Here is a 16,868-nt window from a genome sequence, read left to right on the forward strand (position 1 = left end):
ACGTGGGTGGGCCACTGAGTGAGCAGCCCTAACTTATGAAAACCCACATCTCACATTTTAAAAGCTAAAATCACATTTCATTCCATCACAAATAATTTCATATACAAACATTTAAATTGAACAACAATTCCATGTGAATCCGATAACTCTGATTTGTAGACTTTCCACTGCAGTTTGTCATCTGATCATTGATGAGAATGTCTCAGATGACAACCGAACTGACATCATATTCATTAAGTACCACCGCATATGTTCAATTAGTTCAGATTACCAGTTAATTTCCCCCCACATTCTGATGTTCCCAGAATCTCTATGTTAACCAAAAAGGGGGGAAAAGGTATTTATGACTGTCATAAACCTATCCCCCAGGCCAACGTCATGACACACTTGTCCACTCAAGCTTAGCATTGTTGTCATGTATTGCCCACCATGTGCCCTTAAAGAGTTCCTCAATGAGTTCCTGTCTATATACAGTGCGTTCAGAAAGTATTCAGACCCCTTGACTTTTCCACATTTTGTTATGTTACAGTCGTATTCTAAATTGATGAACAAGTTTTTTCACCTCATCAATCTACACACAATACACCATAAAGACAAAGCAAAATCTGTTTTTTAGAAATGTTTGCAAATGTATATAAAATAAAACTGATATGAAATTGACAAGGGTATTCAGACCCTTTACTCAGTACTTTGTTGAAGCACCTTTGGCATCAATTACAGCCTTGGGTCTTCTTGGGTATGATGCTTACAAGCACTCCTGCATTGTCTTGGTTGTGTGCTGAGGGTCGTTGTCCTGTTGAAAGTTGAACCTTCGCCCCAGTCTGAAGTCCTGAGAGCTCTGGAGCAGGTTTTCCTCAATGATCTCTCTGTACTTTGCTCCGTTCATCTTTCCCTCGATCCTGACTAGTCTCTCAGTCTCTGTCACTGAAAAACATCCCCACAGCATGATGCTGCCACCATGCTTCACCGTAGGGATGGTGCCAGGATTCCTCCAGATGTGACGCTTGGCATTCAGGCCAAAGAGTTCAATCTTGGTTTCATCAGAATAGAGAATCTTGTTTCTCATGGTCTGTGAGTCCTTTAGGTGCCTTTTGGCAAACTCCATGCAGGCTGTCATGTGCCTTTTACTGAGGAGTGGCTTCCGTCTGGCCGCTCTACTACAAAGCCCTGATTGGTGAAGTTCTGCAGAGATGAGTTCAGTTTGTCCGGACGTCCAGCTCTAGGAAGAGCCTTGGTGGTTCCAAACTTTTTTTCATTTAAGAATGATGGAGGCCACTGTGTTCTTGGGGACCTTCAATGCTGCAGAAATGTTTTGGTACCCTTCCCCAGCTCTGTGCCTCTACACAATCCTGTCTCGGAGCTATACGGACAATTATTTCAACTTCATGGCTTGGTTTTTGCTCTGACATGAACTGTCAACAGAGATGTTGTTGTTGTTGCATTGTATGTGTCTCAATCCACCGCATCCGCCGATGTTGCATTTCTGCATCTGCGGTGAAAGTGGCAGAGCTACAGCGGTGTTTGACAGACCTTGAGACATCCAGAAAATCGGTCTTCTCATAAATATCTCAGGAGGCTAAAGAAATGTGGCTTGTCACCTAAAACCCTCACAAGGTTTTACAGATGCACAATTGAAAGCATCCTGTCAGGCTTTACCGCTGCCTGGTACAGCAACTGCAAGGCTCTCCAGAGGGTGGTGCGGTCTGCCCAACGCATTACCAGGGGCATACTATCCTCCCTCCAGGACACCTACAGCACCCGATGTCATAGGAAGGCCAAAAAGATCAAGGACATCAACCATCCGAGCCACTGCCTGTTCACCTCGCTATCATCCAGAAGGCAAGGTCAGTACAGGTGCATCAAAGCCGGGACCGAGAGACTGATTAACAGCTTCTATCTCAAGGCCATCAGACTGTTAAACAGCCATCATTCCCAGCTCTTCAGGGAACATTAGAGGCTGCCACTTTAAGGACATTAGAGGATACACATTAGAGGCTGCCACTTTAAGGACATTAGAGGCTACACATTAGAGGCTGCCACTTTAAGGACATTAGAGGCTACACATTAGAGGCTGCCACTTTAAGGACATTAGAGGCTACACATTAGAGGCTGCCACTTTAAGGACATTAGAGGCTACACATTAGAGGCTGCCACTTTAAGGACATTAGAGGCTACACATTAGAGGCTGCCACTTTAAGGACATTAGAGGCTACACATTAGAGGCTGCCACTTTAAGGAATGGAACACTAGTGACTTTAATAATCTTTACATATCTGGCATTACTCATATGTGTATATACTGTATTCTATACTATTCTACTGTATCTTAGTCTGTTCCATCCATATGTATATAGTCTTAATTCATTCATACTTAGATGTGTGTGTATTGGGTATATGTTGTGTAATTTGTTAGATATTACTTGTTAGATATTACTGCACTGTCGGAGCTAGAAGCACAAGCATTTCGATACACCCACAGACCAATAAAATTTGATTTGAATACGTCTGTCGTGTCCAAACCGTTTATCTATTATTAACGATTCTCACGTTTAGCTCTACGACCCCCACAAGTGTCCCAGGACTCATCTGAAGGTAACCGGTACCAATTTAAAGAAATAAGTATAAAGGAAGGGAAGTATGAAGGTAGTTTTGTGCACCAAAAACAGGGTGAAATGTGTAAAAAGGTCAGTACATCAATAAAAAACAAACATATTTCCTGAACGTTTTTATATCCCTTAGATATAGGACAGACAAACCTTGTTTCTCATGAGTTATGTTTAGCTGGTCTTGTTTTGCCATTTATGAATGTTATTCAATGCATTTCTATGGGCTATAGTAGTAAAGGCCAAATTCAATATTTATCCAAAAACATTTTTCTATATTTTTGTTATACCTAAAGGGGTCCTAAAATTAAATAGCTGAATGATCCATATTATCATCTTAAAACAACTACATATCAGTTTAGAACCCCTCCCCCCTTTTCAAGCACGCCATGGCACTCAATTTCAGCGATACGGATTGAATAGAGACCTTAAAGGCAATGTTCCCGGGTTAGAGGAGACTGCATTCACGGTCGGCTCAATTTGAAATGACCTTTAATTACGATTGTGCAATCTCTAGCGCTTCAGCAATACAGATGGAAAAGAGCGCTAAATCGCAAAAATACAGACTATGACTTCAGATCTGACTCAAATGTGTGCCTGATGACTCTGACATCAACTTTTCTGAGACGGAATTGAAATGTTAGTGTCCTAACACTGTTCAGTTGATTCAATCCAAAGTCCAACTAAGGTTAATTAACTACATGTAACTAATCAACTGCAGGAATTCCTGTCGATTTTTTTCCCCTGTAGGATTCCTGTAGAACTCTCTCTGCTTAAAGCTGATGTCGCAGCACAAGGATCTGCATCAAAGAAAAGTGTTTCATGCCAAAGACTTCCCTCCTTGCTACAGACTGACGTGACTATTTTAGCAACCTGGAAAATGTCTTGTCTGTGGAGAAACAGGGACTCAACTTAAGGGGTTAAGAGAACAGAAGTTGTACATTCCCAGCTTGTGGTGTGTGATCCATTGAGATGCCAAACAACAAGCATCATGAAAACTTCCTGAAGCATATGTCCCTGGTTGATCAGAGCAGATGGAGGATGAGGAAATGAGGGCGCAGAGACTGCGCTTAATGATTATGTAATGTAAGAAAAGTTATTTATGGAGACTTTTACACTGAACAAAAAGTCAACAGTGAGAGAGTAATGAATGTACAGTGATGGGCCAGGTGTGGCAGTAACTGGATTACTGAATCACAGTAGCAGGATCTGTCAAGCACATTGTTTTACACGGACAAATGCAGTTCAGATTCAATAAAACTATGTTTACCTGTGTGAATCAATAAGAAACAGCATACTGATACGAACATGCTTTCTCGCTGCATGGGAAGAATGACATGTTTTATATATCCTGTCAAATCAGCCACCGGTTATGATTCAAAAGGGCTCCAAGTCCTGATTAATGAATAAATAAAACTCCATTTTGAACAATAATAAATAAACAACTTTTATTTCCACTGATCATACATTAAGCGTGCATATTAATCCAAATAAAAGCAGCAATGATCATGTAATTATAAATACATCTAGAAATAATAAGAATGGATCTGAGGATCCTAAATTTTAAAAAACAACGTCTACACACTATCCAGTAAGGTTTGGAAATCATTTGGTTTTGGTCTTTTTTTTCATTACAACATTGTCATAGTTTTGTTTATTTGTTGCCATTTCAAAAACTGTACACCGTAAGTGCTATGTTTAGGAAATAAACTCATCGTTAGGTTTTAAAACCTTTTTTCTCCTCTATGCAGTGCTTTGACATAGTCATGTAGGTGAAATATGTTCAACGCCTGAATGTGACAGAGAATAATGCAAAAAGATTTGCGAGGACTCAGAAGTGTAGACATTTCATCATTAAAATCCATACCCCCATGTTGAGTAAACATTTAGGATGGAATAAAGCCATGCCTTTCATCAAACTCTGAAGACAAGGAGTACATATACCTTGAATTATGATTCACATCCACACGCTCGCACACTCGTACAAAACCCTTGGAAAAAGTGTGCTTCTACAGTACATCGTCTCAAATTAAAATTGTAAAGCACACTTTAATTAAGCTGGAAATCTCTGGCAGAGATTGTCTCACATAGATTAGTGTCCTGTATAAAAAGTATCTTGGAAGAAGTCCTTATGAGACTGAGGTTGTCCTCAGACAGAGTGTGGATCAGGGAACCAGGCAGTGATATATTCACATGTTACTGTGTTCAGCTTGGATTCACATCTAGACTTTCACTCATGAGGATAGCTGTATTAAAATGTTACATACGATACTTCAAAATGTTTCTATCATACAATTATTCTTCACTCAATACAACAAAACACACTCACGCTCTTACATGTACACACCTAGTAGTAATATTATTCTTTGACGTGATATACAACAAATAGTTTGAGATAAATAGTCATATTAATCTTATTAACAAACACCAACAGCTTTTCAACTGATCACCATTTCCTGAATAACATCTGACATTATGTTTTGGCCTCAGTGGCTACTAATTCTAATGCAGTACCATGCCAACTGTAGTTATCCCATTAACTCCTATCACAAGTTATTTTTAGACCCTGTTCAAAGAGAATATGGCACTGTTTTATCTACAAACACTTACATTGTTCAAACATCTTGACTATCTTGACTTTTCAAAAACGAAAATCCTTTTCGAAAATGTCCACAACACAAGCGCACAACGTTGTTGAAAAAGAAGAGGGTTAGGATGGGCTGAGGGTAGTAGTCAACGTTCAGGGCAGAGGCTGAGAACCTTCATGGGAATGACTGTGCTAGTGGGGCACAGTGGTTACATAGTTGGTCAACCAGGAACCATGTTCAGACATGGGGAGAAGGAGGATCTGGGTCAGCTCTTCTGAGTCAGTGTGCTATCATCTCCAAGAAATTGGCTGGTTGATTAGGGTCATCCTCTATCTGAATGGAGAGATGCAGGAGACGATCAGTGGGGCTAAAAGAGCGAAGTGTTCAGGATAGACTATAAACAAAATAGGAGCATTCTCAGAAGAGTCAAAGGTCATTTAATTTCCCTCATTTTGTGCAGACAGCCTATTTAGATAAAGCTATGCCTCAAGGCAAAAGTCATCTGAAAACATACACCAAGTCATTAGCTGGTGCCAGTACGCTTCCAACAGAATGGCTAAGGCTGCCATCCATGTCATTGTAAATGGGGTAAAAGTCTTCAGAGTCAAGCATCCACGGTAGCAATAATAATAAACAATATAAATACTTTAAAACACTCAGAAAAGTACACAAAAAGGAGAGGGATAGACATGTATACAATAGGAGACAAGCTTTCTCCTCTCTCTCTCTCTATCTTGCTCTCTCTCTTTCTCTCGCTCCCTCTCTCTCTCAGAAGCCTGGCACGTGGCAGTAGGCCTCCAGGGAGGACAGCATGATGTAGAGGAACCAGAGGGAGAAAAAGAAGAGGGAGGTGAGGAGTTTCGCGGTCCGCGGGCCCCCCAGTTCTCCCCCTGCCACGCTGGCCCGGCGGCGGTACATCAGCACCAGGACACACACAAACGCCATGATGGTGAACAGGGTGACGGAGAATGCCAGCGAACCAGGCTCTACAAGAAACTTCTTTCCCTTGGTCTTCCAGTAGACGGCCGCAATGGTCCATGCCACGCCGATGCCCAGGAACACGTTCACTGCATTACTGCCAGTTACGTTGCCGATGGAGGCGTCAGCATACTGGTCCTGGATGGCCGCCACTTTACTGGCAAATGTGTCTTTGTGAACATAAAGTAAGCAGAAATAGATGGTTAGAAATAGGTAACTGATTCTGACACGGACAAGAAACGGATACAGCCCAGAGAAAGAGTGACAGACAGAGAGAGTAGGCTACATAGAGACAGGCACCCACCTGGAACGGAAGTCCCCAGGGCCACAAATACTACGGCAGTGACAGAGTCCTTAAGCCCCACTGTACAGCCGAAATGAGAGGCCAGGTCCCCAGTCACAGCCGTCAGAACACCAATCAGGGAGATGGACACAAAGAAGCAGGCCCAGCCATTCCAGTACTCTGTGGGCGGGACAAAGGCGAACAGAACCTTCCAGAACACTGTGAGGAAGTGCATGATGTAGTCAAAACAGGACGGGAGGCGCTCCTCCCCACTCTCCTCCTCATCATCATCCCCTGGGGGAGAGAACGAGAGGTGTTTACACATATGGTACAAATCATTCTGATGAGATGCAGCGTTTTATTAAACTTTTACTTGGTACAAAATTACAGTTACATTTTACATTTGAGTAATTTAGCAAGCAGACACTTATCCAGAGCGACTTACAGTTAGTGCATTTATCTTAAGATCGCTAGGTGAGACAACAACAAGGTACAGCAGCTATCAACAAGGTCAGCGCTAGTAGGGAAATTAAAGTTTCACAATTAATGCTTTGCTTCGGATAAAGTTGGACATAACATTGCTTCTTGCATCTATACATTTTCAAACAGCAACTTTGCGTGTCTGTGATTTCATTACTGCTACCTCCCAAAGTAGAGAGTGTGATTTCTCTGCCCTGAACACCACTTCTCTGACTCTCCGTTAATGCAAGAGCATGCAGCGTTAGTGAGTCTGTCCCAGAGATTTAGGAGTGAAGGAGAAAAAGGCACTCACCTGCACTGACAGTGACAGCATTGACAAACTGCTCTCTCCAACTACTGCTGCCCACCACCAGAGCAAGGTTAGTCTTCTTAATCAGCTTATCTACTGTGTTCTAAACAAAACACAAATAACACAATCAGATTTCAGCCTAGAGTTATCAATACATAGAATGGATAGAAGTGTGATATTTTGAGTGGAAGGGGTAAGGGTTGGTCTGATGTTTCCAATTTGTGTGGTAAACAATGTAATCTCGCCCAGTTTGTTCTTCATTTGTTTGAGGGCAATGACCCATCCATCTTTTTCAATTGCTCCACAGAGCGGGTGACCTGGCTGGCCTCTGTCCAGTCTCCTCACAGGAAGAGGGAGGGCAGACATCGACAGGAGCAACGAGACAGTCTCCTCACAGGAAGAGGGAGGGCAGACATCGACAGGAGTAACAAGACAGTCTCCTCACAGGAAGAGGGAGGGCAGACATCGACAGGAGTAACAAGACCGTGACCTCTCTCACTGGCGAAAGACATGCTTCTAATAAATGTGACCCGTTTCAGTAACTAGGTGTATGTTAAGATGGAGCTGACAGATATGGAAGCTCTGCTTCTAGGTCCTAAGCAACTTTGCAGTATTTTGTTTTTTTGTGTCCTATATTATTAGCCCAGAAAGTTTTTTGTGTTATTACATACAGACGGAAATAACTCTTGGATATCAGAGTGGCGGTAACTCACCAGCATTACGACCAGGAATATGACTTTCCCGATTTGTATCCTTTGTTCACACCCCCCAGGGCAATTGAACTTATTCCAGAGGCTGCTCCAAGATACCGCCGGCGGAGGAAAGGTTTTCGGAGTGGACTTCTAGTCCAAATCAGGAGGCGTGCACACCATTCACCGCTTCCGAGTATATTACTTGCTAATGTCCAGTCTCTGGACAATAAAGTAGACGAGCTCAGGGCGAGGATCTCCTTCCAGAGAGACATCAGGGACTGTAACATACTCTGTTTCATGGAAACATGGCTCTCTCCGGATATACTGTCCCTGTTCATATAGCCAGCTGGGTTCTCAGTACATCACGCAGACAGGAATAAAGAACTCTCTGGGAAGAAGAAAGGCGGTGGAGTATGTTTCATGATTAACTACTCATGGTGTGATTGGGATAACGTACAGAAACTAATTAGTTTAGCTACGGAAACGACAGGAACCTTTCCGCTAGCCATGATTGACTGAGATAATGGATGGGCTGCACATGCCAAGAGATAAGTTTGGATTGGTCTGCCATGTAGAATGTAGATAATCCTTGCTACTCAGCTTTTTCGAAAGATATAAAGTTAGCCATGGAGAACTGCAAAAGTGTTGCTACTGCTCTCAACAACATTGCTGCCCTGAATTTAGCAGGCACTATTGACAAAGATCAGTGGGGAAAAGTTGCTTTCTGCACACGGTCAGTACAAACCGGAGTAACTTGACACAATGTGGGGCAAACAAGCTTTACAAACAAAACAGAGTTCAAGCGGATCCAGTCTGCTGCGAAGCATTCGTCCATGTATATGGGTAAGAGTCTAGCTACATTTTCAGCTATTATACGTTTCTAATTTAGTCAGAAAGTAATTTTCATTCAAGGTTAAAGGGTAGCTAGTGAACGTTAGCTTGTTAGCTTGCTAGCTAACGTAACATGTATGATCTTTGTAGTAATATTAGTTGTATTTCAGATCTCGATTTGCATTGCTAGTTATAGCATAATGTTAGCTAGCTAGCTAACATTGAACCTAGTAGGTTAGGTTTATATACCTGCAGATTCATATTCATATTACTGCATTCTTTCACATGACCCATCCATTTAGACAAGTGTCTGGGTAAGCATCATCTAATAATTATAAAATATTTATAAAATAACCTTCTGTATCCTGTACATGTGACAAATACATTATTCATCTGATATATTGTTTGTTTACCAGAGACAGTAATGTGAAGAACAACAGGACCTGCACCAAAGTCAGATTAGGATATAAGCCAAGGACTATATAACGTGTATTTTTATCTGGAGATTTTCCTTATTATAGGCTACTACTTTCACCACTTTTTCTCTTATTCTTTGGTTGTTTACAACACTACCTTACTCACTCTGTTTGGCACATGGCCTCACATGTGAATCCTTTAAAAAACACAATTTCAAATTTTGCAACATAACACCAGATCTAGGTGGTCGGTCAGAAATATGATGCTGCAGGGACAAGGCAGACAGAGGAGACAGAGGGGGCCAGAGGAGAGAGGGGGACAGGGTGGGACAGAGGAGACGGGGGGTGGGCAGAGGAGACAGGGGGGCAGAGGAGACAGGGGGATAGAGAAGAGAGGAGGACAGGGGGGGACAGAGGAGATAGGGGGGGACAGAGGAGACAGGGGGGGGCAGAGGAGACAGGGGGATAGAGAAGAGAGGAGGACAGGGTGGGACAGAGGAGACAGGGGGGACAGAGGAGACAGGAGGGATAGAGAAGAGAGGAGGACAGGGTGGGACAGAGGAGACAGGAGGGATAGAGAAGAGAGGTGGACAGGGGGGGACAGAGGAGACAGGAGGACAGGGGGGGACAGAGGAGACAGGAGGGATAGAGAAGAGAGGAGGACAGGGTGGGACAGAGGAGACAGGGGGGGACAGAAGAGACAGGGGGACAGAGGAGACAGGGGGAGGACAGAGGAGAGAGGGGGGATAGAGAAGAGAGGAGGACAGGGGGGGACAGAGGAGAGAGGGGGACATATGAGAGAGGGGTGTGTCTGTGGGGGTTTGTTTGTTAGTTTTTGTGGGTTACCTTAAACTCGTAGGATTCCTCTATCACCACCTCCAGTTTGGTGTGTTCTCCCAGGCTGGGACAGCCCATCTTGGACACCTCCTCCTCATCGTTGGCTGATTTGTTCTCATTGGAGTCTCCTGTGAAGCAGAGAGGAACACTTCAATGTCAAATATCATACCCCCCTCCCCCCAAATGCTAACCTCCCCTGTTATTGTAATATTGAGAGGTTATCATGTCTTGGGGTATGATATAAAATGCTAAACTCCCCTGTTATTGTAATATTGAGAGGTTAGCATGTCTTGGGGGTATGATATAAAATGCTAACCTCCCCTGTTATTGTAATATTGAGAGGTTAGCATGTCTTGGGGTATGATATAAAATGCTAACCTCCCCTGTTATTGTAATAGTGAGAGGTTAGCATGTCTTGGGGTATGATATTTGTGCATCTGTATTCACGATTCATTCAGGATTATCTGTAATCATGGTAGCATCCACTTTAATGTAGAAGTGTTTCTTATTTACAATAAAAGTGACTCAAATTACACAATACATTATTTACCACTCATTTCTATAGGGCACAAAATAATCTGAAACACAACCAAAGCAAACAGCAAATGCATCCAACTAATTTATAGAGTCACAAGCTTGATGTAGTCATTGCTTGCTATGAATATGGGACCAAATACTAAACTTTCTACTACTTTAATAGACATATAAGTGACTTTGTCCCAATACTTTTGGTCCCCTAAAATGGGCTATGTACAAAAAGTGCTGTAATTTCTATTTCGGTTCACCCGATATGGATGAAAATACCCTCAAATTAAAGCTGACAGTCTGCACTTGAACCTCATAGTTAGTGTCATTTTAAATCCAACATGCTGGAGTACAGAGCCAAAACAACCAAAAATGTATCACAATACTTTTGTCATTTATTTATCAAATTAATTCTCTGTGAATAAACTCTATACCAATGTATCAATATACAGAGTTTTGTGAGGGGGTAAATTATTATTATTATTATTATTATTTTTATCATGCGTATCAGCAATGCAGGAATAATTGAAATGCACCAAAAACATTACATTAGTGTAAAATACTATAATGAATGTGCAGTGAGAAGAATAGCCTGGAGAAACAGCACTAACATGGACCAACTACTCTCAGTCTTGATGTAATCCCCCGCAAGTCACTAATGCCAACTAATGTGCCTCTATAGTATAACCATTCGTACACTCAGGGACATCCTGGCCATAAAATAAATTTTGGTGATGTGTTTGTTTTTCAATATACATTTGTTAATGTTACCAATCCCCACTAATTGGTTTATGAAAGCAACATAACACCTAGATTTGGAATCAAATAAATTACAAGTTAAGGATGTCATGTGTTGTAATTCTATGTAACGCAACCTCATCACTTAAAACATGGTTCTGCCAGGGGCAACAACAAATAAAGACCCCAGCACTTCCAGAATTACCATTCCATCCTTCATAAACAGCTGTTGTGTTTTGCCGATAACTGATCGTGTGAAATACAACATTTAAGACTGTTAAATCTGACAGCGATAACATGAGGCTGCTACAGTACATTTACATTTACATTTAAGTCATTTAGCAGATGCTCTTATCCAGAGCGACTTACAAATTGGTGCATTCACCTTATGACATCCAGTGGAACAGCCACTTTACAATAGTGCATCTAAATATTTTAAGGGGGTGAGAAGGATTACTTTATCCTATCCTAGGTATTCCTTAAAGAGGTGGGGTTTCAGGTGTCTCCGGAAGGTGGTGATTGACTCCGCTGTCCTGGCGTCGTGAGGGAGTTTGTTCCACCATTGGGGGGCCAGAGCAGCGAACAGTTTTGACTGGGCTGAGCGGGAACTGTACTTCCTCAGTGGTAGGGAGGCGAGCAGGCCAGAGGTGGATGAACGCAGTGCCCTTGTTTGGGTGTAGGGCCTGATCAGAGCCTAGAGGTACTGAGGTGCCGTTCCCCTCACAGCTCCGTAGGCAAGCACCATGGTCTTGTAGCGGATGCGAGCTTCAACTGGAAGCCAGTGGAGAGAGCGGAGGAGCGGGGTGACGTGAGAGAACTTGGGAAGGTTGAACACCAGACGGGCTGCGGCGTTCTGGATGAGTTGTAGGGGTTTAATGGCACAGGCAGGGAGCCCAGCCAACAGCGAGTTGCAGTAATCCAGACGGGAGATGACAAGTGCCTGGATTAGGACCTGCGCCGCTTCCTGTGTGAGGCAGGGTCGTACTCTGCGGATGTTGTAGAGCATGAACCTACAGGAACGGGCCACCGCCTTGATGTTATTTGAGAACGACAGGGTGTTGTCCAGGATCACGCCAAGGTTCTTAGCGCTCTGGGAGGAGGACACAATGGAGTTGTCAACCGTGATGGCGAGATCATGGAACGGGCAGTCCTTCCCGGGAGGAAGAGCAGCTCCGTCTTGCCGAGGTTCAGCTTGAGGTGGTGATCCGTCATCCACACTGATATGTCTGCCAGACATGCAGAGATGCGATTTGCCACCTGGTCATCAGAAGGGGAAAGGAGAAGATTAATTGTGTGTCGTCTGAATAGCAATGATAGGAGAGACCATGTGAGGTTATGACAGAGCCAAGTGACTTGGTGTATAGCGAGAATAGGAGAGGGCCTAGAACAGAGCCCTGGGGGACACCAGTGGTGAGAGCACGTGGTGAGGAGACAGATTCTCGCCACGCCACCTGGTAGGAGCGACCTGTCAGGTAGGACGCAATCAAGCGTGGGCCGCGCCGGAGATGCCCAACTCGGAGAGGGTGGAGAGGAGGATCTGATGGTTCACAGTATCGAAGGCAGCCGATAGGTCTAGAAGGATGAGAGCAGAGGAGAGAGAGTTAGCTTTAGCAGTGCGGAGCGCCTCCGTGATACAGAGAAGAGCAGTCTCAGTTGAATGACTAGTCTTGAAACCTGACTGATTAGGATCAAGAAGGTCATTCTGAGAGAGATAGCGGGAGAGCTGGCCAAGGACGGCACGTTCAAGAGTTTTGGAGAGAAAAGAAAGAAGGGATACTGGTCTGTAGTTGTTGACATCGGAGGGATCGAGTGTAGGTTTTTTCAGAAGGGGTGCAACTCTCGCTCTCTTGAAGACGGAAGGGACATAGCCAGCGGTCAGGGATGAGTTGATGAGCGAGGTGAGGTAAGGGAGAAGGTCTCCGGAAATGGTCTGGAGAAGAGAGGAGGGGATAGGGTCAAGCGGGCAGGTTGTTGGGCGGCCGGCCGTCACAAGACGCGAGATTTCATCTGGAGAGAGAGGGGAGAAAGAGGTCAGAGCACAGGGTAGGGCAGTGTGAGCAGAACCAGCGGTGTCGTTTGACTTAGCAACGAGGATCGGATGTCGTCGACCTTCTTTTCAAAATGGTTGACGAAGTCATCTGCAGAGAGGGAGGGGGGTGGTGGGGGAGGAGGATTCAGGAGGGAGGAGAAGGTGGCAAAGAGCTTCCTAGGGTTAGAGGCAGATGCTTGGAATTTAGAGTGGTAGAAAGTGGCTTTAGCAGCAGAGACAGAGGAGGAAAATGTAGAGAGGAGGGAGTGAAAGGATGCCAGGTCCGCAGGGAGGCGAGTTTTCCTCCATTTCCGCTCGGCTGCCCGGAGCCCTGTTCTGTGAGCTCGCAATGAGTCGTCGAGCCACGGAGCGGGAGGGAGGACCGAGCCGGCCTGGAGGATAGGGGACATAGAGAGTCAAAGGATGCAGAAAGGAGGAGAGGAGGGTTGAGGAGGCAGAATCAGGAGATAGGTTGGAGAAGGTTTGAGCAGAGGGAAGAGATGATAGGATGGAAGAGGAGAGAGTAGCGGGGGAGAGAGAGCGAAGGTTGGGACGGCGCGATACCATCCGAGTAGGGGCAGTGTGGGAAGTGTTGGATGAGAGCGAGAGGGAAAAGGATACAAGGTAGTGGTCGGAGACTTGGAGGGGAGTTGCAATGAGGTTAGTGGAAGAACAGCATCTAGTAAAGATGAGGTCGAGCGTATTGCCTGCCTTGTGAGTAGGGGGAAGGTGAGAGGGTGAGGTCAAAAGAGGAGAGGAGTGGAAAGAAGGAGGCAGAGAGGAATGAGTCAAAGGTAGACATGGGGAGGTTAAAGTCGCCCAGAACTGTGAGAGGTGAGCCGTCCTCAGGAAAGGAGCTTATCAAGGCATCAAGCTCATTGATGAACTCTCCGAGGGAACCTGGAGGGCGATAAATGATAGGGATGTTAAGCTTGAAAGGGCTGGTAACTGTGACAGCATGGAATTCAAAGGAGGCGGTAGACAGATGGGTAAGGGGAGAAAGAGAGAATGACCACTTGGGAGAGATGAGGATCCCGGTGCCACCACCCCGCTGACCAGAAGCTCTCGGGGTGTGCGAGAACACGTGGGCGGACGAAGAGAGAGCAGTAGGAGTAGCAGTGTTATCTGTGGTGATCCATGTTTCCGTCAGTGCCAAGAAGTCGAGGGACTGGAGGGAGGCATAGGCTGAGATGAACTCTGCCTTGTTGGCCGCAGATCGGCAGTTCCAGAGGCTACCGGAGACCTGGAACTCCACGTGGGTCGTGCGCGCTGGGACCACCAGATTAGGGTGGCCGCGGCCACGCGGTGTGGAGCGTTTGTATGGTCTGTGCAGAGAGGAGAGAACAGGGATAGACAGACACATAGTTGACAGGCTACAGAAGAGGCTACGCTAATGCAAAGGAGATTGGAATGACAAGTGGACTACACGTCTCGAATGTTCAGAAAGTTAAGCTTACGTAGCAAGAATCTTATTGACTAAAATGATTAAAATGATACAGTACTGCTGAAGTAGGCTAGCTGGCAGTGGCTGCGTTGTTGACTTTGTAGGCTAGCTGGCAGTGGCTGCGTTGTTGACACTACACTAATCAAGTCGTTCCGTTGAGTGTAATAGTTTTTACAGTGCTGCTATTCGGGGGCTAGCTGGCTAGCTAGCAGTCACTGCCAGCTATTCGGGGGCTAGCTGGCTAGCTAGCAGTAAATGGCAGCTTTGAACCCGCAGGGCTCTGCACTGACCATGTTTCCGTCCAATCTCCAGCAGCACAGGCTCCCCCAGCTGGATGATGAAGGTCTTGTTCTTCTCATACTCCTCATCATCAATGACCTTCACCTCCAACAGCTTCCTGCAGATGGGGAAAAACATACACGTTGGGTCAGAGACATAGAACCAGATAGCTCTTCAGAAGGAGAGAAAGATGAAGACATAGAACCAGATAGCTCTTCAGAAGGAGAGAGAGATGGGGACAGAGAACCAGATAGCTCTTCAGAAGGAGAGAGAGATGGGGACAAAGAACCAGATAGCTCTTCAGAAGGAGAGAGAGATGGAGACAGAGAACCAGATAGCTTTTCAGAAGGAGAGAGAGATGGGGACAAGAGAACCAGATAGCTCTTCAGAAGGAGAGAGAGATGGGGACAGAGCAAGAGAAGGTCTTCAGAAGAAGAGAGAGATGGGGACAGAGAAAAGAGAAGCTCTTCAGAAGGAGAAAGAGATGGGGACAGAGAAGAGAGAAGCTCTTCAGAAGGAGAAAGAGATGGGGACAGAGAAGAGAGAAGCTCTTCAGAAGAAGAGAGAGATGGGGACAGAGAAGAGAGAAGCTCTTCAGAAGGAGAGAGAGATGGGGACAGAGATGAGAGAAGCTTTCAGAAGAGAGAGAGATGGGGACAGAGAAGAGAGAAGCTCTTCAGAAGGAGAGAGAGATGGGGATAGAGAAGACAGAAGCTCTTCAGAAGGAGAGAGAGATGGGGACAGAGAAGGGTGAAGAGACAGAGGTGAGGATAAGGGGTGATGAATATCAGCATGGAAAGATGGAGAGAAAACTAAATCTCTTTTTATTTTCTTCCATTGGCTGGATGAGAAAGTGAGAGTGATATAAAGAGGAAGGCAGGGTGGGAGGCACAGAGCGCAGGTAATTAGGGTTCATGAATAATGAAGAAAGGCACTAAGGCAGGCAGGGACACTTCTGGGAACAAACAATTAAGCGGTTAAGCCATATACATTACGGCCACGATGCACACACACACACACACACACACACACACACACACACACACACACACACACACACACACACACACACACACACACACACACACACACACACACACACACACACACACACACACACACATCCATCCACCTTAATTTTCCTTCAACCTTATCACTAGATACCTTTTTAATTCATCGTGCCTGTGAGTTATCACTAAAATGTAATTCACTATGTTATTTTCCTTTCCATCTTGCCCTGCAACCCAAATTTGCTGCGGAAGCCCACACAGAGTTAGGAAATCTTCTTTATTGGATGGCACAGTGTTAATCACATGATTTCTACCTACGCCTCACCGCATCTCTCTGTCCTCTGTCCAGTGACCCAGAAAGCCTTTCCAAGTGGTGCCTCATATCAGTGTAAATGTGTCTAAAGCAGCCTTGTCGTTCGATGGACTATTCCCATGGGTGGCTGAACTCGAAGCTCCACAGCAGCCAAACAGACAGCGGTGGACAGCTATCAGATAGGCCTATGTTAAGACTGCAGGGCTGGCTACAGCAGATGGGCCAAGCCAGACAGTGTACAGATAAGAATCCATCGTGCTCCTATGCCCAGCAGACCTCTGCCTCACACAAACAGACACCCTCTGGCAGACAGGCTCTGGTCCACACAGATGAGTGGAGAGGTCCCAGGTGTCAACTCCCCGCCTACACATTCCCCACGCAGACTGAAGGGCCGTCCCAGAAGACAGGAAGAGGTGCACACGGCCTGATGGAGACGGATGATGACAACAGGAGGAAGGAGGAGGAAACGCGAGCACGCAGGAAAACTGCATTTGTGCATTTATCTCTTTAAGCACGAGACCTTAATTCCACACT

General features: G+C 45.1%; 1 pseudogene; it reads right to left on the reverse strand.

The window, feature by feature from the left end:
* Window positions 1–4,049: 4,049 nt before the first annotated feature.
* Window positions 4,050–16,868, reverse strand: part of LOC115101319 (sodium/calcium exchanger 1-like) — a 63,812-nt pseudogene continuing 50,993 nt past the window's right edge.

The sequence above is a fragment of the Oncorhynchus nerka genome, linkage group LG19 (genome assembly GCF_034236695.1).
Source record: "Oncorhynchus nerka isolate Pitt River linkage group LG19, Oner_Uvic_2.0, whole genome shotgun sequence".
Taxonomy (NCBI): Eukaryota; Metazoa; Chordata; class Actinopteri; order Salmoniformes; family Salmonidae; genus Oncorhynchus; species Oncorhynchus nerka.